At 45.1% G+C, this 26442-nt stretch overlaps 1 protein-coding gene across 4 annotated transcripts in view; it reads left to right on the top strand.

Annotated features, from left to right (window-relative positions):
- LOC122810396 (solute carrier family 12 member 4-like) overlaps positions 1-26442 on the top strand; it is a 2349234-nt gene that overhangs the window by 2184448 nt on the left and 138344 nt on the right. The gene's annotated exons all lie outside the window — the stretch shown is intronic.

Here is a 26442-nt window from a genome sequence, read left to right as displayed (position 1 = left end):
TCACGATTGGCCCCCGGGTCTCCTGTATGCTTTTCCACCCATTCCGTTAATCCCCAGGTTTCTACAGAAAGCCAAACGTCTGGAAAGGACCATAATTCTAATAGCCCCATTCTGGCCTCGACAGATCTGGTTCCCCTTTCTTCAGGCCCATCAAATCGAGGAGCCATGGATTCTGGACCCAGTTCCAGACCTTTTGACTTGGCTGCTCCTCTTCCCATCCCAGCCAGGTCAAGCATTTTGTCCCCTGCGTTAAACGTATAATTGTTTCCTCTCTTAAACCATCCACTACAAAGACTTACCGGAGCAAGTGGACATGTGTTTCTTATTGGGCATTACAACAAGGATTAGATCCAACAGAAGCACCGGTGCACAAAATTTTGGAGTTTCTGTCTAAGATCTTTGAAGAAGGAGCATCATCGTCCACAGTTAGAGTCCAACTGGCGGCCATATCGAACTTTCATGTGGGTTACAAAAATTCTTCCATCATGTCCCACAGACTTTGCAAGGCGTTTTTGAAAGGCACTTTTCACCTCCGCCCTTCCATTCGTAACCCAGTTGCTCCTTGGAATCTTAATTTAATTTTATCCCAGTTAATGTTACCCCCTTTTGAACCAGCCTCCACAGCCTCTCTTAATGGAAAACATTATTCTTGGTGGCTATAACCTCTGCTCGTAGAATTTCAGAATTACACGCGCTATCTGTTCGACCTCCCTACTTGATTTTCCACTCGGATAGAGTGATTTTACGCACCAATCCATCTTTTCTCCCAAAAGTTTGTTCACTTTCAAATATTAATCAGTCCATCGAACTTCCCACCTTTTTTCAAAGATCACACTAACAAGTTGGAATATATGCTGCATAAATTAGACGTCCGCAGACAACTCAGGTTTTATTTGCAAAGGACAAAAGATGACAGAAAATCAGACCAACTATTTATATCCTTTGCTGACCAAAGAAAAGGTATGGTGGTTACCAAAGTTACCTTGTCTAAATGGCTAACAGATTGTATTAAATTTATCTATTCACAGACGAAACAACAATTACCTTTTCAACCCAAGGCTCATTCTACCAGGGCTTTGTCCACATCCCTAGCCAATGCAGCCCGTTTGTCGTTGGATACTATTTGTGCGGCAGCAACCTGGGCGAAGCCTCATACCTTCATTCTCCATTATAAGTTGGACAAGAACTCCAAAGATAGGGCCTCTTTTGGTTCCACGGTTCTCAGGAACGTTCTCCCATGAGCCACCCAGGGTAAAGGAGCTAGGGACACTACCCATGCGTAAGAACAAACGGCGAGATTGAACAATTTCACATAAAGAAGTTATGTCTTACCATAACGTTCCATGTGAATTGTTCATCTCGCCTTTGTTCTTACTACCCACCCTCCATCCCCCGGCCTATGTTTTTTTTTTTTTTCGGAGAACGGGATGATTTGGATTCCAATTCAGCTCGTCTTCAACACCTTCTGTTAGTCTCTGGCTGCTTCTGTTGTCAGGGTACTCTTTTCATTATTTAGGTGTTTTTTGGGCATTGCTGCCCCTTATCTTTAAATTACTGCTAGCGCCTGGGGCGCATTATCTTCTGGTGTTAGCAAACTAGATCTGAGGGTTAACACTAGGGGATTGTGGGATAGGACTGTACCTCAAGCTTTCTCAAGATGCAGAGCTGTAGAAGTGGCCATCTCGGAGCCGAGGATCGGCTCCGAACCCATGCGTAAGAACAAAGGCGAGATGAACAATTCACATGGAACGTTATGGTAAGACATAACTTCTTTTTCTACTTGGGACAAAAAGCTTTCGCAAATCTGACCAGCTGTTTCTGGCCTTTTCTGTTAACAGACAAGGTTGGGCAATATCAAAGATTACTATATTGCATTGGATTTCCAAATGTATTTCTATCGTTTATTCTTCTAAAGGTTTGTCCTTACCAGGACCTGTCGGAGCTCATTCCATTAGATCAGTGGCTACGTCAGCTGCATTTTTGGCCCAACATTCTTTAGATGAGATCTGTGCAGCAGCCATCTGTTCTGCTCCTCACACATTTTGTTACTCATTACAAGCTCAACGTGGTCTCCTGGAACAGGGCTTCCTTTGGCTCCACAGTTCTAATGCATGTCCTTCCATAAGGCCACCCAGAATTTTGTAGTAGTTGGGGACTCTGACCGAAGAGTGAGAAATGATAACATGATTAATATCATATAAAGAGTTATATACTTACCATAACGTAGCATCTGTGTTGTACTATGTCACTGTTCATTGCTATACCTCCTTCCTTCCCCTGTCATGTGGGACCTAGAGGAGGTAGAGATGTACTGTATGGTGGTTAAGGTCTACCATGGCTGTTTTCTAGCTCTAGGGCAAACTCAGTCTGAGAGTTAGAGGGCAGCAAGAGATTATGGTAGTGGGAGGAGCTCGAGCCTTGAATCTGTCTGATAGGTTGCCGCCTCTGATCCAGTGTCCGATCCTACGACCCAAGAGCAATGAATAATGGCATAGGATAACACAGATGGTAAGTTATGGTAAATACATAACTCTTTTTATTTGCCACGTTTAACTGTATAATGTACTACTTTAGCTGTAGCATAGCCCAGTTCCAGGTTTGCTGTTCCTGTGTATGTTTTGTAACTGCTGAGCATCAAATTCAAGCCATCTTTGTTAGTGAAGGCTCTTCTGTGTACCCTTGTGGGAAGACAGTGCTGTTAGGGTTCCATCTAATTGAGGGTGATTTGGACTGGAGCTCAGAGACCATCCTTATTGACTAGTTTGAGTTAAAATGGTTATTTATTGTTTTATTTAAGCCTCGTATTTGCACTTGTTTGCATATAGTGCACCATTGTGCACTACCGCATAGTGGTGGTCACCACTGGTGGTTATAGATGCAAACATTTTGCTTCTTAAATTTTCCCTTAACACTTTGCTTGTGGTCCTCCTGAGGTTTTTCATGGTCCTGCACTGTTGTCAGGTGGGACACTCAGCCTAGCCTCAGAGGTACCAACACACTATATAAATTTTACTTAACACTATGGACAGACTATTACCCACAGTTTCTCCAGCCACTTTGGTCGACATGGGCATCCTGAGGCAGTGTAGCAACTACCTCATGTTCACTGACAACCCTTTACTCCTAGTCCACACAAACTCAACATGTGTGAGATCAGCTGTATTAAGAACCTTGAATCCATGCTCTTTCACCCACCAGTCAGTACATATGACAGTAAGAGTAAGAGGGTTGTCAGCATGCACACCTCACCATCTACTCCACGCAAACCCACATCACATATACCTACATATGCAGAGGTCCTCACCAGACACATACCTAAACACAAGCACGATACAAACAACACTTTCTCTGCAGAACAAAATATGCATAATAGCTCATGCGCCACTGTCTCACCTGTCAAACCCTAAAGGCAAAACACAAAACCAAACATATTGGTCATAGGTGGTTCCATTGTGATGTCCTACTCACCGGGCTGGATAAGGAAAAAGTCACGGTCAGTTATCTGTCTGTTGCCATATCACACAAGAACTCAAGTTTCTTAACAGGTACTGTTATGACTCCATCATAGTCCATGTTGATGTTAATGACTTGAGATGTGCCTGTCTTGACTATATGAAGAGAGACATGACTGAGCTCTTGGACTGTGTGTCTCAGGTAGGTATAGCCCTAGCCTTAAGCAGCATTTTACCTTCACCTAGGATGATGCCTCAATACAAACAGAAAATGACTGACTTCAATAATTGGCTTGGTTTCTGGTGTCATTGTAAGGGGATCCAGTATCTGTCAGCCTGTGATGACATGATCGACAGCCCATGATGCTTGCCAGAGATGGTCTTCATCTGTCACCCCTGGGATTTCGGCTACTGGCTAAGGCTCTTGCCACTGCCATAGTGCCTTTTTTAGGCAGTGTCTCAAGGACAAAATTCCCGACATAAAAACTCCATCTAAAAACAACCTCAGGGTTATGCTGTTAAATGCTAGGGGTTTTAACATGAAACTGCACTTGCTGGAAGCAGTCCTCACCTTGGAAGACGCAGACATTTGTGCAGTCACGGAGATCTGGTTCAAGGTTGAGGAGAGTGCCCCAGCTGTACTGGGTTAGGCCTTCTTCCACACATTCAGATCGCAAACTGAAGGAGTGAAAACTAAAGGAGGCAGTGTATCAATATTCATTAAGGATAAATACACCAGATTGGTTAAACAGTATGATTCCCTGGAGACACTTCAGGTGCAAATTAGCAGTTGGTAGGACACCTATTCAAGTCATTTCCAGCCACAGGACCCCTTCCTTGAATCAGGACACCCACTCTGCCTATTTGGATCTACTTGAGTCTATCAAGATACATCTGAACACCATGGTTTTGGTGACTTTTAACTACCCATGCATTGACTGGGTAAATTACTCATGCTCAAACTCACTTGCCCAAACGTTCCTCGACTTTAACCCCAAAGCCCTGGACCCCACAGGGGGTGCCAACATCCTGGATCTGGTGCTTATCAGTATGGTGGACCACTGTAGCACCCCCACTATGAAGTCTTCCCTCGTGATATCTGACCACAGATCAGTCTCATTCAAAGAACCATCAGACCTGCCCCCCCCCAGCAGCGACTAAACCAAAAAAACTTCTCCAAAGCAGATTATAACCTCTTACAGGATGGTATAAATGGCTTTACTGCACCTCCCCCCCCCCCTCCTCAGATGGAACTGGCAACTATGCCAAGTTCTACATCAGTGCTGTATACAAGCACCTGTATAACTGCATTGACTCGGCCATACCTGTTAAGATCAAAACAAACTTCTCAAGAAAGAGCAAACCTGCCTAGTGGACAACTTCTCTCAACAGGTTGTACAATAAGAGGAAGAAATTGCTGTCTGAGAGTAAGAGGGAGTGAGCCCTAAACTGGAAACACTCCCTCCTTAGCTTAAACAAGCAAATGAAGCTTCTTGTGAAGTCCTTCAAAGCAAACTGTGAATCCAAATTAGCTTCCTGAACTAAGGACAACAATAACGCATTCTTTAGTTACATAAGTAACCTGAAAGGAAAGGCCCAGATTTGTGCTGAACTGGTATTTAATGATACCCCATATACTGAGCCTGTGGACATAGCTAACCTGTTGGCTGACAGGTTTTTGAAAACATCACTCCCCTGTCCCTGCCACGTTCCCCATGACATCCCTACCATCAGTCCCATACCTTGCGTCTCTAAAGAGCAGGTCGTAAATGCTCTTTCTAAGGCCAAAAACACAGCATGTATGAGACCTGATAACATGCCAGGCAGTGTCCTACATGGGCTCCAACAGGAATTGGCAGCACCGGTGGGTAATCTTTTCAGTCATAGTCTAAGCACTGGCTTTATCCCAGCTGAATGGAAAATTGCCACAGTTACTCTCTTGTACAAAGGTGGTGCTTCCACTGACCCCAGGGACTATAGACCTGTTAGCTTGACTAGCCTTATTTGCAAGGCCATGGAGCAAATCATCATGGACCTTATCGACAAAGATATAGGTAATCTCCAAACACTTGACCCTACTCAGTTTGGATTTGTCAAAGGGATATCATGCCTGTTAAACCTCTTAGACTTCTTTAAGACTGTCACTAAGGCGCTGGACAAGTGGAAATCTGTGCATAGAGCCTACCTAGACTTGGCCAAGCCTTTTGACACTATCCCATACTCAGGCATCATTGACAAATGCACCCATCTGGGTATCAAACCTTATATCATTAGATGGATCGCTAACTGCCTCACTTATAGAACATGCAGTTAAAATAGGGGAATTCACGTCCATCCAACAGAAGACCTGTAACCAGTGGTGTTAATCTATTTCTCTGAAGTACAAGCAAAAACTAAAGGTCTGTGGCTGACAGTTTTCTGATGACTGCAAACTGGGCATGGTCATAGAATCTCCAAATGATGTTAACATCCTACAGGAGGGTCTTACATAAACAAATGATGTGAAATTGTTCAATCTCACCGTTTGTTCTTACACACGGGTTCGGAGCCGATCCTCGGCTCCGAGTCGGCCGCATCACTAGCTCGCATCTTCGAGAAAGCTCGAGGCACAGTAATATCCCATGATCCTCCAGTGCTAACCCTCAGATCTAGTTTGCCGCTAGCAGCAGATCGCATCGAGAGGCTCGGGCCAGTAGAAATTTTACTATATTTTTCTTGTTATATACTGATAATTTTCTATTTTTCTTATACTCTTTCTTAATAGCTTTTGATAGCTTTATTATATAGTGGTTGTTTGACTAGTTTAGGTAGTTTGTTACCTTAAAATTCTTAGTAAGGGCCTTAGGCCGTTTTTTTCTGTAAGAATTTACAGTATTTAAAAAGTTAGAAATTTTTTGCCTTCAACTTTTTCTATTTTTCATATAAATATATATCTTAGTGTGCTGTGGTGTGTTTTGCAGTTTACATTTATATATATATATATATATATATCACTTATATTGTAGTGTAGAAATTTTTCTTAAGAGTGCTGTCTTTTCTGTTAAAAAATGTCAGAAAAGACCAAAAGTGGTTTTAAAACGTGTCTGTGCGGACAGAAGATGTCCATTACTGACAACCATTCATCCTGCGTCTACTGTCTTGGCCCTCTCCACTTGCAGGAAGACTGTTCCATCTGTCATTCCTTTAGCGGGAGGGTCATGCTGGAAAGACGCAGGAAGTTGGTTGACAGAGGTTTGATCAAACCTGAGTTTCAGGAGGCCCTGGACAAGGCTGAACAGGTTTCGAAGTCTTCGAAGGGGTCGAAGTCTTCAAGAGTGTCGGACCCCAAGTCATCGGCTCCAAGCACCTTTTTTCAGATTCGGACACCGGCTCCTATGACTTCGGTGCCGGGTGTCGAGACATTATCTCTGCACGAGGCTCAGGTCTTGGAGCCGGTATCAGAGGTACCACCGTCTACTATCCTTCGCTCGGTGACAGCTTCGATCCCTTCGACCCGTTCTTCGAGGCCACTTTCCGACTCCGATGTGGACCGAGTGGTACAGAAGCTTATGGAGAACTCGGCTTTGTCAAAATTAATCGAGGTTTCGTCCCAGCTGGTTTCGAAACTCAAAGCTATTCCAGTTCCCTCTACACTTCCTACTCCGAGACCCGTCGAGTTATCGGTGTTAGGAGTCGAAGAACCGATTATTGTAGAGCCCTCGGTGCCGAAGCCTCCAGTAGTGCTATCGGCTCCATTGACCTCGACTCCTTCGGAACCAGCCGGAGTGTCTCGGAGCCGAACATCTGTCCTGGGTTCCGGGGGGATAGTCGAACCGAGATTTCGGTGCCTCTGCTCAGATCAGTTCGGATCCGTCCTCGGTGTCGGAGCCCGTGGTTCCGATTCCGGAGAAACGACCTCCTCCTTCGGATCGGGTCGAATCTTCGGGTCGGGGCACCGGTGCCTTTGACATCATGAGGAAGGTCTTGTCTAATCAGACACATACTTCATCGGTATCTTCATCTCCTTCCCCAAAAGGTCCGCGTTCTGCTTCTGTGCCTTCGGTACCTACCAAGCGTCGAGACCCTATGCCTCAGAAGTCCCCACAGGGAGACTCTGGTTCTTCAGATGCATCCCCAGAAGCTCCCGCTGAGGATGTTCCGAGGAAACGACTGTGCAAGAGGAGGCACATAGATTCCCCACAGGAATCTCTTACATCTGATACCGATTTAGATGAAACAGAAGGGTCCCCACGGTCCACCTCTGAGGATGTCTTGTTTGCAGACATTTTGGAAATCCTGAAGCAAAGAGGGGACTGGCAAACCCTTACCCCTTCTGCGGATGAATCGGTCTTACTGAAGGCATTTGGGACTCAACCTTCTAACCTTCTACCTCCTGGGTGACTCCACCCTTTGACGATCTCATGGATCTAATAGCTCGGAGGGCTTGGGAAACACCTGATTCAGTGGAACCAGTCCCTCGTAAACCCAACAAATACATGACAGCTCCCCAAGATAAAGCCTATCTTACAAAAGGAGTTCCCGTAGACACTATGGTGGTGGCGGCGGCCACTAAGAAAGAGATGTCTGAATCATCTTCCTCTGTCCATCCTCCTAATAAGGATTCTAGGACAATGGACAGATATGGGAAGCGCATATTTAGTTCGGCGACTTTTTCCATCCGATCGCTCAGCTACCTTACGCATTTCACGCGTTTACAGAGAGATCTCATTAAGGAATTAGGAGATACTCTCCAGGGACACACAGATGCTGCTGTCGCTGAGAAAGTGACAGCACAACTTAACACCCTAAATTCCATTGTCAACTCGTCCATGAGGCTGATTTCATATGCAGCCGAAGGATCTAGTAGAGCGGCAGCTTCAGCGATTGCCCTGAGAAGACAATCCTGGTTGCGCTTATGCTCCTTTGCGGAAGCCTTTAAGTCTTCCTTTGCCAACGCCCCCTTCGATGGTGCCTCCTTGTTTGGGCCCAAAGTAAAGGAGACTCTCACGAGGTGTGAACAAGAAGGGAAGACCCTGTCTGCCGTAGGGGTCCGTTTTTCCTTTCCATCTAGACCCTATCCTAAAGGGCAACGAGGAGGAAAAATGTGGTTCCGAAAGACTCTGGGATCTTTTCAACACACCCAAAGTGACGCCCCCTCCAGAGGCAGAGGAGGGGGAAGAAACGGAAGATGCCGCCCAGCCGGCAGAGGGGGTCCGCAAAATCAGGGTGACAGAGAGACCTTCTCTGGAAAACCCTTCCAGCATTCCTGAGTGCAGGCCCGGCTGTCCTACTCTGGAGGCAGTCGGGGTAAACGCTATTTTATACCCAGAGGCCTGGCTAAATCTTACATCAGATTACTGGGTTAAAAGCATAGTTACCAGAGGCTACAACATCCCCTTCATAAAAATACCACCAAACTCCAAAAAACTCCCAGATGTTCCACCCAGTCTGCGAGACCAAGCAACCATAGAGATAAGAAGGTTGCTCGAAAACAGAGTCATCCAACCAGTCCCAGCGGACCAAATAGGATCCGGAACTTACTCAAGGTTCTTTTTAGTTCCAAAGAAAACAGGGGACTGGAGGTCAATTTTAGACCTCAGCAAGTTAAATACCTTTGTGAAAAAGGAAAAGTTCCGGATGGTCACGCTTCAGTCATTCCTCCCTTTTCTGCAAAAGGGCGACTGGATGTGCTCTATAGATCTCAAAGATGCATACTACCATATCAAAATGGCCAGGGCGTCCAGATATCACTTGCGCTTCCGGCTGGGAGCCAGTCATTTCCAGTTTCGCGCTCTGCCCATTGGTCTCACCTCAGCCCCCAGGGTGTTCACCAAATGAATGGCAGTAGTAGTGTCTCACTTGAGACGAAACGGATTCCGGGTGTTTCCTTATCTAGATGACTGGCTCCTTTCCGCCACCACCAAGTGTCGTCTTCTACAAGCCAGGGACTACACCATCAGTCTTTGCTCTTCACTAGGCATAACGGTGAATTTTGGAAAATCTGTCTTATCACCGTCACAGTGTATCTTATTTATAGGAGCACAGCTAGACTTCCCTGGCTCAAGTTACTCTCCCCCCAGTATCAGACCTCAGGCATCAAATTTCGCTCCTTCTCAACAACAGAGTCCCTGCACGACAAGTATTAAGAGTGCTAGGCTTGATGGCAGCCTCCCTTCTTGTAGTTCCTTTAGGCAGGATGCACATGAGGATCCTTCAATAGAGGCTATTCGCCCAGTGGTCGTATCTACAACTTCCACTATCTCACGAAATCTTGATCACGAATTCTTGCAAGAAGGATCTCTTGTGGTGGATACACAGTCAAGAGCTAACACTACGACGACCCTTTGTATTACCCAGTCCGGTAGCAACTCTAACCACGGATGCTTCCCTGATGGGGTGGGGGGGATTCTTTCAGGGACAAACAGTCCAAGGTCAATGGTCCAACTTGGAGTACAATCTGCACATCAATGTCCTAGAGCTAAGGGCAGTGTTTCTAGCGTTGCAACACTTTCACAAGTCCTTACCTCGGGGAACAGTGACAGTTCAGACAGACAACATGTCAGTGGTCTGGTACATAAACAAGCAAGGGGGAACCAGATCTTACCCGTTATGCAGAGAGGCCCTCAGAATTTGGCAATGGGCAAAGTCCACTAGACGCTTTCTGATAGCAACGCACATCCTGGGGACTTCCAACGTAATCGCGGACAGGTTGAGCAGAGCCATCCTGTTCCCTCACGAGTGGTCCTTCAAACCTCAAGTGGCGGAAGAGATCTTCTGCAGATGGGGCCAGCCTTGCTGCGACCTGTTTGCATCCCCTTTGAATGCCAAATGCAGAAGCTACTTTGCCCTGTTACCCCCCGCCCCCGGGACGCACTGGTATACGATTGGCCCCCAGGTCTCCTTTACGCTTTTCCTCCTGTTCCACTAATTCCCAGGTTTTTGCAGAAAGCCAAACGTCTGGACAGGACCATAATACTGATAGCCCCATTCTGGCCTCGACAAATCTGTTTTCCTTTCCTTCAATCCCATCAAGTGGAGGAACCATGGATACTGGACCCGGAGCCAGTCCTGTTGACACATTCGTCAGGAGTTCCTCGCACCTTCCTCAAGCCCCTCAAACTGACAGCTTGGCTGCTCCGCTTCCCATCTTAGCCTGGTTGGAGTTACTATCTCCTGCAGTACAACAAATTATTGTATCTTCTCACAAACCATCTACAAGAAAGTTGTACATCAGCAAATGGAACCGTTTTGCGCACTAGGCCTCCAAACAAGGTATAGATCCATTCGGGGCCCCAGTACACAAGATACTAGATTTCTTCACCTCACTTTTTCAAGAAGGAGCTTCAACATCCACTATAAGGGTTCAACTGGCTGCTATATCCAATTTTCATATTGGCCGTGAGGATGGTTGTCTTATGTCCTACAGACTTTGTAAAGCCTTCATGAAAAGTACTTTTCACCTCCGTCCCCCTTTTCGTAATCCAATAGCACCTTGGAATCTTAAACTCATGCTGTCACAACTCATGTTGCCCCCTTTTGAACCAGCAACCACAACTCCGTTAAAATTTCTTTCGTGGAAAACACTATTCCTGGTTGCCATCACTTCCGCCAGAAGAGTTTCAGAGTTACAGGCTCTATCTATCCGACCCCCGTACATGATTTTTCATCCAGATAGAGTAACCTTGCGCACCAATCCGTCCTTCCTTCCGAAGGTTTGTTCGATTCAGAACATCAATCAATCTATCTAACTACCTACCTTCTTTAAAAATCATTCCAGTAAGCTGGAATACACATTGCACAAGTTGGACGTTCACAGACAACTAAGATTTTACTTACATAGGACAAAAGAGTACAGAAAGTCAGATCAACTACTTGTCTCATATGCTGACCAATGAAAAGGACAGGCGGTAACGAAGGTTACCTTATCCAAATGGATCTCAGATTGCATAAATTTCGTATATGCTGAATCCAAACAGCAACTCCCTTTCAAACCCAGAGCTCATTCTACAAGGGCGATTGCTACCTCTTCAGCCCATACCGCTCATTTGCCCTTAGATACCATTTGTGCAGCGGCAACTTGGGCAAAACCACATACCTTTATTGCCCACTACAAGCTAGACAAGAGCTCCAGGGGCAGGGCGACGTTTGGTTCCACTGTACTCAGGAATGTTCTCCCTTGAGCCACCCGGGAAAAAGGAGCTAGGGACGCTACCCGTGTGTAAGAACAAACGACGAGATTGAACAATTTCACATTAAGAAGTTATGTCTTACCATAACGATCCATGTGAATTGTTCATCTCGCCTTTGTTCTTACATTCCCCCCTCCATCCCCTGTCCTATGGTCTGGGAGAACGGTTTTCAATTAGATTCCTTTTCAGCCTTTTCTAGGTATGGTTGGCATGTTATTAACATCAGTAATGGCATCTTTTATCCTCTACATGGCAGTAGGGTTCCAGACACTTTGTAGTATCTGTTTATAAGTGTTTTAGACACATTTCTAAGAGGGATTCTTCTGGTATAGCAAACTAGATCTGAGGGTTAGCACCAGAGGATCATGGGATATTACTGTGCCTCAAGCTTTCTCGAAGATGCGAGCTAGTGATGCGGCCGACTCGGAGCCGAGGATCGGCTCCGAACCCGTGTGTAAGAACAAAGGCGAGATGAACAATTCACATGGATCGTTATGGTAAGACATAACTTCTTAATTGGTGCCAAAGTCATGGCCTTAAACTCAGTGAAAAAAAATGTTTTATCATCCCTTTTGGTAAGCATGATGTTTCTGCCAATGACCACGTCAATAGTAACACCCTAAGTATGTAGTCAGTGGTGAGAGACTTGGGCACCCAGGTTGACAGCAGCCTTATCTTTGATCACCATGTCTCCACAGTGGTAAGAAAGGCATTCTGTATTGCTCATCTCATAAGTAAGGGCATTGCCTCCAGAAAAAAAAAAGAAGTTATAACCTCCCTGCACTCTTTCCTCATCAGGGCAATAATTGAGTACAAAGCCCCTTTTGGTATGTGCCTTTCCAAGCACCTGCAGCAATTAGAGAGACTACAAAGGTTTCTCACAAGGAAAATTCAAGGTCTTCAGCATCTGTCCTATGTGGATCATCTGAAATCACTGTCACTTTATTCTGTTTCATACATACTACTCAAAGGTAATCTCTGCCTTGCATATAAGGCCATCTCTGACCCTGCTTTATTGGAAATGCTGCATATCTGTAAGCCAAATGGTACTTGGGTTACTCGCTCTAAAGACCTTAACCTGGTATGCGGCATTACTAGAACCTGCTGGAGGGACAGATTTGTCTCCCAGAGGTTACCACACCTTTGGAACAGACTCCCACTTCATGTCAAACAGAGCACCTCATTGGCCCTCTTCAAATGCTATCAGGTCAGTTGGATGGGTAACCGTAAATTCACCCCAGGAGTTCCATTTATGTCCCTCTTGCACAGGGGCAATAGGTGCTGATCATGGAAATAAGAGTAGAACTTGACTAGGCTTGCAAGGTCCCTAGGGCCATTAGCCTAGTAACATCCTATGATCCTCCTTTACTTGAATAATAACTAATGATTCTCCCCATAGATGATGCTGTCTTTTAGTTTAACAAAATCTTCCTAGATGTTCTAAAAACACAGTAGCCCCCTCAGAATGAAAAGAGTCAAAGCCAACCGTTCACCATGGCTATCCTTTACCAAGTAAAGAACTCATGAAGCACCACCACAGAGTCTGGAATGTCGGGACAAAAATTAATACAGTTCCTACTTTACTGTCATGTAGACATCTATGAAACCTAACAAAACAACTTACCAACAAAGATAAGAAAACCTATTACTCAGACAGTTGAAACGCACACTAATAATCCAAAACTGTTGTGGGCCTCAATCAGTAAACTTTCAAGTCCAGAACAAATTACACAGCCAACACCAGACACACATAAACAAGATGGTACATTGGCCATCCAATTCAATACCTTCTTTCTACAGACAAGTACCATCATTAACCAACCAAGTGACTGATCAAGCTTTTGGTGTCCCTACTCAATCAAATAATCTCCTACAAAATTTTTGCTTCTAAACAGTTCCCATGGACAACAATAAACATGCATAGAATGACTCTAAGTTGACTTTCTTGCTTAGTTTAGCAGAAGCATACTGGTGGCAAGCAAGAATGGAAACTAGACCAGAAGTAGGTTAAAAAAAAAAAAAAAAAAGGCAGCAACTGAATGTACCAAAAAAAAAAAAGAATATAAGGCGAAGGATCAGATGAAGAAGGCAAGGAATGTGGGAATGACATAAATATAGTTGCAAGTACAGAAAACTCCTGGAACACCCTCTCGTTGATCAGGGTCTGATGCAAGAATGGTTAAGGAGAGGTAAATTTAACCAGAAGATGAAAGGTTAATATTAGCAGTCCAGGTTAGTGGGCTTACATACATGTTGGGTTACAAGTCCATTAGACGTGTGAGAAACAGACAAATGCCGGTTCTGTAAAGCAGAACTGGAAACAGTAGCATTTCTTGTTGCTGGGTGTGACACGCTAATGGCAGAGGACCTGTATACTGAAAGGCATAGTAATGTGGTAAGACTGTTGCATTGTGGAAACCATTAAAATATTGAAATAGCTGAGAAAAAATGGAAATACCAGCGACAAAGCAATATAGAGAATGATGAAGTTTATATCACATGGGATCACCCATTACCACTGGTTAATGGTGCATTGAGATGGTGTGTTGGCATGACTGGAGGTGTTTGGTTTAGTCTATGGACATTGCAATTGTGATTATATAGAGATGCATAATGGCTAATTTTGGGTGGTACATTATACTGTTTGTGCTACACATTAATTGTTATAACAAAAAAGAGCAGAGAAGTGTGTAACACAGGCACAGGGACACCTACCTGATGCCCATCTCTTTGCCAGCTAATGTCAGCAGTGTGTTTTTTACTGCTACAGATGTGTATAGTTACAACTTGACAACTAAATTGGACACTGTGTCTGTCTTACAAATAGTAGCTAAGCAAAATTTGAAAATGAGCACAGTTCCTAGTGTAAGAATTATGGTCACAGAATTGCAACAAGATCGACTGAAACCATTGCTAGGTCATCTGCAGATTGCTTAAATATTAACTATGTTATAAAACACAAAGCTTATGAGCGTCACTTTTTTTTTTTTCAAGAACTGTGAAAATTCTTGGGTAGGAATGAAGAGAAAAGGACATAGCAGTGTAGATTCGAAAGTAGTACTGACATTAAATCGGACAGAAAAGCATGCGCATTGCTAGGGGTAGTGATAGTATGCAATCTGAAGTAGTTTACTTCATTTGATCTTCAACCTGTGGGAATCGGATCCAAGCCGCAAAGATTGCTAGCATCAGCATCGAGCTCCAGACTCCTCCCATTACCCATAATACACCTCCCTTGCCTTCCATCCCCAGATCTCGTTTGCCGTGATTTGTGAAACATCATGTCTCTAGAGCTCCAGCTAGCAGGGTGTTTTTGGATTGTAAGTTTCCTAAAGTTTTCTGTTTATTTAGCTGTTTTAGATTAGTATAGGTACCCTTTCTCACCTCCCATCACTTTGGCATCTTGTGTAGGCTTGTAGTAGTAGTTAGTGTAGTTTGTCTGTGGTGACCCCCCCCCCCCTTTAGCCAGTCTAGTGTGATGAGTGGGTTTGTTAGTTTATAGGAAGTTATCTCGCTTTCTTCTGTAAGCATGGCCAAAAAGCTTATCTTTAAGTGCTGCACAGACTGTGGCCATAAGCTCTTCCCAGCAGATGGCCACACTCTGTGTGTAGGTGTGGCCCACCTGAATGTTGAGTGTTCCATTTGTGCGGGGTTCAACCCGAGCCTTGAAGGACAGAAAGACCAAGTTGGCCCTCAAAGGGCTTCTTCCTGCCACTGATCCTCCCACCTCTTCCTCGGCTTCAGTCACTGGGGCTGCCGTGACTGCCTCTCCTGCTTCTCTGCCCCTGGCCTCCACTCCCTCCCTCCCAGGATGGGACTCAAACTCCCGCTTCTAAGCCTGTGGTAGAGCAGAGGAGGGGTAGAAAGTGGGAGAGAGAGTCGAGGACAAAGGGGAAGAGGAAGAGGTCTACGGACCTCTCTTCGCCAAACAAATCTGCTCGGATCCGTGACTCCCGTCGGCTCTGGTCTCTGAGGTTCTCCCCAGAACCGGAGAATGCACGCCCAGTCTCCCGGGCCTCAGGTCCCCGACCAGCCAGGTTGGAGTCTGTGGCCACATCTTGGTCGACCCGTTCTCTCTCAGACATGGATCTGGATAAGATGATGAGGCGCTTTATCTGTACACAGATCCAGATAGGGGTCTTGCCAGCCCCCCCTCCCTCAAGAAGGGGCAGCTCACTTCCTTTTTTTCATCCTATTACTCCTTCCCCGATCTGACCTTCGGCATTCTCGGATCCGAGGTTGGCCTTGGTCAGGGCATCGGTGCCGATGGTCCTCTCGTCCTCGACACCGGCAGCTGCATGGAGTATCTCGGATCCAAGCCACTGTCGGAGCCGGAGCCTGGGGGTTGGATCCGAGGGAGTGGAACCTTTACCATCGGCTCTGACGTTATCAGTCCGGGTTCTTTCTCTCTGAGCTCCGGCCACTTCGGATCCCGCTCTGATCCTCGCATCGGACCCGGGGAGACCGGCCTCCTTATTGGCTTCACAGGAGGTCCGCTCTCCTTCGGCATTCAGTGTTGTTGAATGGGTCCTCTCCATTGGATCGAGGCCCCTGACCGCCACCCCTCAGGCTCCACCCAAGCCCCTCGGCTCTGTCTACTGTCCCCGTCGTCTTACCAGAGGGACAGCCAGACGGTTCTCCCAGAGGAACAGTTGGCTTACGAGCACTCCCCGGAGAGCCCCACGGGAGATGTGCCTTGCAAGCATACATGTAAGAGGAGGCACTGGACTCCCCTGAGTCCCTAATAGAGGACACAGACTTAGATGAGGGGGAGGGCTCCCCAAGGTCATCTCCTGACGATGTCTCCTTTGGAGACATCATGGAGATCCTGTGCAAGCAGGGAAGGTCAGTCTGCCCCCAAGCTCTCCTCGGATGAGTCTGTGTTTCTTGATGCCTTTGGTACGGGCCCATCGATGTCTTTGGTGTCCCCCCCTGCAGATCCTTTAATAGATTTGATCACCTCTTGGACGTGGAAGGAACCCGATACCGTGGAGCTGATCCCCAAGCACCCTGATAAGGTTTTGAGTCCCCCTATAGACAGGCCTTCCTGGAACAAGGGCTCCCCAGTGGATGCCATGGTGGTAGCAGCAGCCACAAAGAGGGAACTATCTCGGAAAAGTTCCTTAGTCCACCTTCCTGACTGAGAGTCTCAGATGATGGACCGGCTAGGGAAGCGGATGCATGCTTCAGCTACCTTTTCAATAAGGGTGCTGAACTACTTGACTCATGTCACGAGACTCCAGCACGACCTTGTGAAGGAGCTGGAGGAGTCTCCACCCAAGTCCATGTCACAGGAGGACAAGGCTTCGTTCTCCACGAAAATGGCCACTTTGAGAGCAGTATCTAATACGTCCATGCAATGGAAGGAGCGGCTAGGGCGGCTGGGTCCGGCATGTCCATGAGGCGTAACACCTGGCTCAGGTTGTGCCAATTTAACAAATCCTTTAAGGTGTCCTTTGCCAATGCCCCTTATGATGGCTCGACTCTGTTCGGTAAGACTATCAAGGAGACGCTAGTCCAGAGTGAGAAGGACGGGAAGACACTGTCTGCCGTCGGGATCCACTTCTCTAACCTTCAAAGGTCCTTTTCCCGGAACCAGAGAGGGCAAAAGAAGATGTGGTTCCAGAAGTCTCAGTATTCCCGGGACACTCAGTGCTCTTCTTCCCCCAGAGGCAGAGGGGGACAGAATGGACACTGGCCCAGAGGCCGAGGTGGTCTGTAAAACTTCGGGTCTCGCGAACCTTTCTCAGACAGACCCGGACAGCAATCCTAACGGGTTGGCCTGACTGCTCTACTCTGGAGGCAGTTGGGGGATGATTGTCCTTGCACCCAGCGGCATACGAATCCAAAACAATGGACTGCTGGGTGCTGCAACTCGTATCCAGAGGATATTCTATCCCCTTCGTGGGTTCTCCAATACCTCCCAAACACCACCCGGACGTTCCAAACATGCAAAGGGAGGCAGCAGCACAGGAAATTTCCAAGCTGTTAGGAAAACGAGCCATCAAAACCATCCCCCCAGATCAGTCCTGATCGGGCTTCTACTCCAGGTTCTTTTTGGTGCCAAAGAAAATGGGGGACTTAAAGCCCATTCTGGACTTTTCTACCCTGAACCTGTCAGTGGCCAAAGAAAAGTTCTGGATGGTCACACTACAGTTCATCATGCCATACCTGCAAGAGAGCGACTGGATGTGCTCGTTAGATCTCCAGGATGCTTACTATCGCATAAAAATGCACAGAAGCTCCAGGAGGTTCCTCCGCTTCCAGCTAGGGGCCAATTATTACCAATTTCGATCCCTACCCTTTGGTCTCACCACAGCCCCCAGGGTGTTTACCAAAGTGATGGCGGTGGTAGTGGCTCACCTGAGGCTTCAGGGAATTCAGGTTTATCCGTACCTGGATGATTGACTCCTCGCTGCTCCCACCAGGTGTCTACTTTCCCAAACCAGGGACTACTTTATGACGCTTGCCCCGAGTTTGGGTATCACAATCAACACATCCAAATCTCTACTAGAGCCTGTACAGGTGATAGATTACGTTGGTGCCAGAATAGACGCACCCCAGGGGAAAGTGTTCCTGACCTCAGAGAGAGTTCAAAACCTCAGGATGCATGTCTCCCTAATTTTGTATTATCATCTCCCTATAGCAGAATCTGTATTGAGGGCCCTAGGCTTGATGGCGGTGACCATAATTCTTCTTCCATGCGCCTGACTACACATGCGGATTCTTCAGTGGACTTTGGCAATTCAGTGGTCCCTGTTGGATTTACCACTGTCCTATCCACCTAAGTCAAGTATGTCGGTCGTCCCTCATATGGTGGATGAGCTCTCCGGACATTTTGGAGAGGCTACCCTTCGTTCCAGCCCCGGCCCAAGCCACAGTGATCACGGATGCCTCCCAACTCGGGTGGGGGGCATTGTTTGGGCAGGACAGTCCAAGGCCTGTGCTCCCCCATAGAGACCAGTTTGCATATCAATGTCCTAGAGATGAGGGCGGTCCTTCTAGCTTTGCAGGCCCTTCATGCCTTTCTTCCTCAGGGAACGGTTGCTATTCAATCAGACAGCATGTCGGTAGTCTCGTACATCAACAAACAGGGAGGGACCAGATCTTATCCCATTTGTCACGAGGTCATGAGTGTGGGAATGGGCAATCTCCACCAGTTGCTTTCTTATCGTAATTCACATTCTGGGACAGTCCAACATTCTAGCGGACAGACTAAGTCGGACCATTCTGATGCCTTATGAGTGGTCTCTGAATCCATCAGTAGCAGAACAGATCTTCAGCGAGTGGGGTCAACCTTGCTGTAATCTCTTTGCATCTCCATCCAACGCGAAGTGCAGCAGGTTTTTCACTCCCCGGGGGAGTCCCCCAGAGACGCTCTAGTTCATCCTTGGCCTCCTGGTCTTCTGTATGCTTATCCGCCAGTTCCTTTCATCCCGAGGTTTCTGCAGAAAGATTGTCGACTGGGGAGCAAGGTGATTCTCATTACCCCATTCTGGCCTCGCCAGGTATGGTTTCCCTTCCTTTGGTCTCACCTTCTGGCTCCACCTTGGATCCTAGATCCCCTTCAGGATCTGATTTCACACCCATCGGGGGTGCCTCATCGAATCTGGACAGCCTGAAGCTCAAGGCTTGGCTGCTCCAGTTCCCGTGATTGCTAGGACTCCCAGACTTTCCTCCTCAGTTAAGTCTATTTTGGTAGCTGCTCATAAGTCTTCAACCAGAAAGGTTTATCACAGCAAGTGGAAAAGTTTTTCTTTCTGGGCCTCTCAGAGGAGTTTAGTTCCTTTCACGGTTCCTATTTCCGCTATTCTTGCTTTCCTAGCTGATATTTTCCAGTACAGAGCTACTTCTACTGTCAAAGTTCAATTGGCTGCCATTTCTCATTTTCATGTGGGCGAGAATTCTACATCCTTGGCATCTTCTAGACTGTGTAAAGCCTTCATCAAAGACACCTTTTTGCTGCACCCCCCCGGTCAAAGATCCTGTCCCCCTGTTGGACTACTATGGTTCTCCAAGCTCTGGTTGCCCCGCCTTTCAAGCCTGCCGCTACTGTTGATCTAAAATTTCTGTCGTGGAAAATAGCTTTTTTGGTCGCTATTACCTCTGCTAGAGGGGTTTCGGAATTTACAGGCCTTGTCCATAAAATTCCTGTACATGATTTTTCATAAAGATAGTTTCCCTTCGAACCAATCCATTCTTTCTTCCTAAGGTGGCATCACCAGTCAGTATCAGACTATAAATTTGCCTGTGTTCTTTCCCAATTTTACCAACAGGATGGAATACAAACTACACATGTTGGATGTTTACAGACAGTTACGATTCTATTTACACAGGACAAAAAAATTTCCGTAAATCTGATCAGTTCTATAGACCCTTTTTGGCAAACCTATTTCCAAGGTCACGATAGCTAGATGGATTTCATCTTGCATCCTGCAGATCTACAAGGAAAAAGACATGTTTCTTCCAGGTCAGGTTAAAGCACATTCCACTAGGTCCATGGCTACACCTGCAGCTTTTCTAGTCTAGGGTGTCCTTGGATGACATTTGCTCTGCAGCTACTTGGTCCTCATCTCATATGTTTATCTCCCATTATAAACTGGATTTGACATCTAGAAGGAGAGCATCCTTTGGCTCCACGGTGCTCCGGAATATCCTTCCATGAGGACCACACAGGAGTTTAGTAGCTTGGGACTCTGTCCCACAGGTTGAAGATCAAGTGAAGTAAAGTACTTCAGATAAAGAAGTTATGTACTCACCATAACGTTCCATCTGAGTAGTTGTACTTCATTTTTATATAACCATCCCTCCCTCCTTCCCCCAGACCTGTGGCACATGTTCAGCCTACGGTAAGTATATGTCACAAGTATGTTATCAGGTCGAGTTATAAGTGTAAGTTCAGCAAACTCGATCTGGGGATGGAAGGCAAGGAAGATGCATTATGTGTATGGGGAGGAGTCTGGAGCTCGGAGCTGATGCTAGTAATCTTTGCCGGCTCGGATCCGATACCGATCTGTATTCCCACAGGTTGAAGACAAATGAAGTACAACTACTCAGATGGAACGTTATGGTGAGTATATAACTTTTTATATCTTGCTTACAGTGAAATAACATTGAGTAACATCAGGAAATGGGCATTGGAGAGTTCACTGTTCATATTAAACCAACAGCTAGGATAAGTAGAAGGTACCATCAGTGGCCTGAGAGGTAACAAGATTGACCACTGCATTATTATGATAACAGCGTTTGCTTGCAAACATATCAACAGCTGTGAGTAGCCAAATTCTAATAAACAGAGCAGAACACAGTTTCTGGAATACTTAAGATTCCTGCATGGTAAGGATTTTGTAACATTATTTACTGTGAAAGTGCTATTCAGATGACATGAATATGGAGAGAGATGAGGAAACACTTTTACTGGCACACTACATAGATAGTTCTGTCTGTCTGTTATGCATAGGTGACTGACTAAGCCTTGGAGGACAGAAAATGTGATACTCTGGCTTACTGAGGAAGGGAAAATGATGGGAGGAGTAACTTGAGAAGGAACTGAAGTGCACAAAAGCAATATCTCTCAAAACAGTCTGAGATTTCAGTATGTTTTTTTTTCACAGAATGTGTAACACATCAGTAGGAAAAACATTTGTAAGAGGTACTTCAGAATAGTAAATGGTACTGGTACAAAGGCCTCTCAAAATTAGCACTGCTTCTCTGTTCTTCCATTCTAAGTGGATGCAACTGGAGTATTACAGTCCAACCACGAGCATTATAATCCCCACAACTGTTGCACTGTGGGAAGTATTTTAACTTTAGAAGAAAGCAAGCTCTGATCAGGATGTCTGCCCCCAGAAGGACATTAAGGGTTGCAAACACAAGAAAATTAGTAGTGCATTGGTCGCTTTTTGCCCCTATTCCCTGCTATAAAATAAAAAAAAGCTACTAAGCGTTAGTTTAGTGAGTTACCATTGCACACACACAGAGCGCGGCGGTGTTACTATTCGGGCATCACTGACGTCCGCTCCACCCAGAGAGAGTAAGGAGAAGGTCACAAGCTGCCTGTCGGGGGGCTAAACCATACATAACGCAAGCACTCAGGTCTCTCAGGTGCAGGTACATAGGTAAGTACAGTCGTCATTGTCCTCAGTCACCTGTGTCAACGACCGGCTCATGGACTGTATGACCCTGACCTTGAGGAACCTCACATGGCCTTCCCTGAAAAATTGGAGGAGATAATGTATCTCCAAACACCATTATTCAAGCCCTACACTCTAACCCAAAGATTGGAGGTCCTCATCCGCCCCACTGGAAACAAAAAAAAAAACTCCCCCCCCCAAAACTGTTTAATCTTAGCTCACACCTCAGGATACGCACAAGGGGGGGCGCCGACGCTGTTGTGGTGGTCCCACTTCACGGTGCCTCCACAGAGATCATAATGGAATTCATAAATAAAGACATAGGAACTTTGCAGACTTGATCCAACCCCCAGATTGGTTTTGTCAAAGGATCATCCTCTCTTCTACTGTTGATTTTTTCGGATGAGACACCAGCCATTCACTGAGCACAGAAAAAGTCAGGGGATCTGGGACCAAGCCAAGTTGACAGTCTTTGGACACTCATGTTGCCAGCTAAAGTAGAAAACACTACTACTTTCTGATGAATACAGGTTAGCAATTTGTAGAAATCGAGAAAAGATTAGAAAAAGTGTCTAATTTTTTTCCAGTAGTGGTCCTTCAATGTCTATGAAAGTATTTCATGCAAATAAGATTACAAGAGAACACAGCAACATTTCTTCTGAAGTGCGGTGTTGACAGCTCCTTACTTCAGCAGGAAGCACAGCAGTCACGTCTCTGAATGACTTCAAGAATCGTAACATATGAGAGCAGTTGAATAACAATGACCCAGAGAGTTTTTAATAGGAAGGGAGAGGCATAGTAAGGAAATGTCAGTGATTCATCTGAAAGGCAGTGCAGACATTGGGACTCCTATATAAATGAGTGTGCTTGATTTTTAAGAGAGACAATGGAAGAACAGGTTTGACAAAACATAATGGGTTGGCAGTTCTCACAGGTAGCCATAACCCCCCACAGATGTCTTAATTGTGCTGTCTGATGACTTTAGATAGCTCTTACTTCAAAGGAAATAAATAGTGTTATCAGACTGGGTCATGTGTAAGAAAAAACATGTATTTTGCTCAGGTCTGAATTAAAATACAAATACATCTTCATTCCACCTGAGAAGTGTGTGGATATGTACTTAGGCCATCATTCAGCATATAAACATGTCATATACATTAAACAGCTGTATCTTTAAAAGTCACACACACACACACTCCATTTCTGTCTGTACTCTCTCTTAGGAGCGGCCTTAGGTCAGCTGGTGCCCTAGGCAAAAGGGCTCCAGGGTGCACCCACCACCACAGCACCCGGTGCCCCCATCCTAGTCTACCTACATCAGATAAATACTGGAAAAGCTCCCCTACTACAGCGGCGCCCTAGGCGGCCGCCTAGTTGGCCTATGCCTAAGGCCGGCTAGTCTCTATATCCCCAGTACTAGCGTAGCCTACCCTCCCTTCCTCTACACATACTCCACCTGAGGTTGCACTCATACCTTTACACATACCTCCCCTGAGGTTGCACTTGTACCTTTTCCACATTGATTCATACTGTCCCCTGTATCACGCCCTACCGTTCTCTACTTGTATTATGCCACGCCTTCAGGAATGTAATCTGTTACCATAGTTCATGACCTGTAGAATATTAATAATCGTTATGATCATCAATTATGTAAACAATGCTGCATATTCCTATTATCAGGCTTTCCATTATTATTTATGCTTGAACACTAGGACTTCAGTATCTGTAGTTTGTCATAATAAAAAGTTAATGTGTAGTTTTTCAAAATTTGTGCTTGCATGTTATTGACTGTATTATGTCTGTTAAGTTCTTATTCTGACAAACTGTGTTTTCAAGTTTGTGCCTGAAAATTATGATTTTATTAGGTCTGTCTACTTTTCCCTTGTGTTAACCATATGTATCTGGAGCTTTTCTCCCCAGGCCTCCATTGAAAATGGGAAACTCATGACCCAGTCTGACTTTCCCTATTAAACAAATGCTAAATAAAGAAATAACTTTCAAAAACACTGAAACACAGTCTGTGCTGGCTGCTGAATTGTCATACAGCAAGTGAAAGGAATGCATATCTTTCATAACATGTCATGTACGGATCACCTCAAATGGCCTATCACTATACTTGGTCCCCTGCAGAATGTCGATGTGTGCTAGGTCGGTCATACTAATACATCTCCAGAGCCTGCTCTGATGGACCAGTTTCATATTTGTAAAAGAAATAGTATCACAACTACCAGATCTAAAGAAAAACTTAGCTTGGAACATAAACTGGATATGTTGGAGGGTCAGGTATGTCTTAGAGAATACCTCCTTCTCTGAAACAGGCTTCCTATCCATGTGATTCGGAGTTTTTTTTAGTCATCCTACTCGAGTATTATGTGGACCTGTGGATGGGGAAGATAGTTGTAGGCATAGTTTATTACATCTGTTTGGAAGACGGTGTGTTTATAAGCATGTGTTTCTACCATCGTTACCTCTGCGAGAAAAGTCTTTAGTCCTTGGTTTTACTAAAGCTGCAGATATTGGTACTATGGAGAAACCAGACTTCCTGGATGATTGGGTCTGTAATAGCACAGCTTCCAAGCTAGAGGTCCCCCTCCCACAGTGTACGAGACTAAGAATGAAATAATGGATCATATCCCATGTTAGTGAGGACCAGGTCCAGCATGTTTGTACCCATAGTGGGCATAGGGACTATACATGTTAGATGTTGTTTCTATTGAAAAAATTCTTAGACTGCACATTTGGGGTCATGTATGAATGCCAGTTTATAGCGGTGTAGTCAGAGTCAGCTACGAGATTGGCATTTTGTTGAATGATCACTTACTTCAATATGAAGATGTGCTGTTTGAATTCATGGTCACTGAAAGGGACATCAAGTTGGCAAATGTATGAGATGTGGAGAAGCTCAAAATAATCATCTTGATTGAATATCTTTGAGTCGTAATTGTGTTTGATTATAACATGAGGCAGCTCCACACCTGTTTCCTGTTGTCTTGATTGAACATCAAGTCATGATTGTGTTTGATTATAACATTAGGCAGCTCCACACCTGTTGCCTTGATTGAACATCATTGAGTTTTGATTGTGTTTGATTATAACATGAGGCAGCTCCACACCTGTTGTCTTGATTGAACATCATTGAGTCATGATTGTGTTTGATTATAACATGAGGCAGCTCCAAACCTGTTGTCTTGATTGAACATCATTGAGTCGTGATTGTTTGATCATAATATGAGGCAGCTCCACACATGGGTCCTGTTGTCTTGACTGAATATCATTGAGTCATGATTGTGTTTGATTATGACATGAGGCAGTGCCACACCTGTTTCCTCCCTGTGCAGAAGCTTGCAGTAGCACTGCCAGGCTACCGTAGTTTTGACACCATGTTTTTATAAGTGTACAAATAATTGCAGTGTCTAAGGTAATTACAGCTTGGAAGGAGTGGAGTTTCTTATTTAGACTCCTGCCATTTAGCAGTAACACTGTCAGATTGTCTAGAGTTGATTTTGATAATACTGGAATGTTTTTCATGTCCTAAATGCATAAAAGAACTATCAGAATCACATTTATTGGCAAAGTATGCACACATACAAGGAATCTGACTCTGGTGTCAGTGAGTCTTTAAGTATGAATTGTATAAATGACATAATACAACTTTTAAGAACGAGACAACATACATACAACTATTAAGAACAAGACAAAAAAATATAAAAACGTGATATATAAGTATACATATAAGGTGCAAAGTGCAACTCAGTGTAAGAAATACTGAAATAAAATTGGAAAGAAACAAGTATTAATACCCGGAGGCTTGGGAAAAACAATACCCCAGCCTAATAAGCTGAGTTAACTGTTTATGAACTTGATGCCCTGTGGGGAAAAAACTGATCTGATATTGTTAATCCTCAAGATTCCTTACGCATGGGTATCGGTTCCGACCTCGGAACCGAGCCGGCCATTTTCCAAGCTCACTTCAGCTTCAAACTCTTGAGCTAAACTCTTACCCATAATCCCTCTGTCCCTGTTACCTCAGATTTCGTTTGCCGCGTTGCCATTCGGTCGTGTCAAGCTGCTTCTCTTGAGCTAAGTATAGTTATTTGTTGTCAAATAGTCATTTGTATTTCCTTTTGCCTGTCAGAAAAGTTTCTATTTCGTTGTCTCTTACCCTATCGCATCTAGTGATAATATTTTCTTGATTTTTTCTTCTCTTTTCTCTACTTTTTTACCGCAAGGTATTTCTCCCCTTACCATCGTTGGTAATCTTCCCTTTTTTCATACCTTTGGGTATTCTTTTGTACCATTGCTGGTACTCTTTTCTACCATCTACTTTTACTATCATGGCAGATAAAGTTAGTCCGGGGTTTAAACGGTGTTCTGATTGTGGACACAAACTACCTACATCTGATGCACACTCTGTGTGTGTTTATTGTTTGGGGGCGTCCCACTTATCTGTTGACCCGCCCTGTACTATCTGTGAAAATCTTTTCAAATAGAACTTTGCTGGAAAGGAAAAAGAAAGTTGCTGAAGGGACTTCTTAAATCTCCCTTATCAGAGGCTATTTCTGGGTCGGAGGCCTCAACCCCTCCTAGAGCCCATAAGAAAATTTTGGATATTCCTACCAAGGCTAAATCTTTGCCTTCGTCCCTGGCTGGGGACTCCCACCAACCAAAACCTAAAAAGGCTAAAGTTTC

This window comes from Protopterus annectens, chromosome 8.part1 (genome assembly GCF_019279795.1).
Source record: "Protopterus annectens isolate FY-2018-M chromosome 8.part1, PAN1.0, whole genome shotgun sequence".
Classification (NCBI taxonomy): Eukaryota; Metazoa; Chordata; order Ceratodontiformes; family Protopteridae; genus Protopterus; species Protopterus annectens.
The sequence above is the reverse complement of the archived record's forward strand: the minus strand, read 5'-3'. Positions and strand labels throughout refer to the sequence as shown.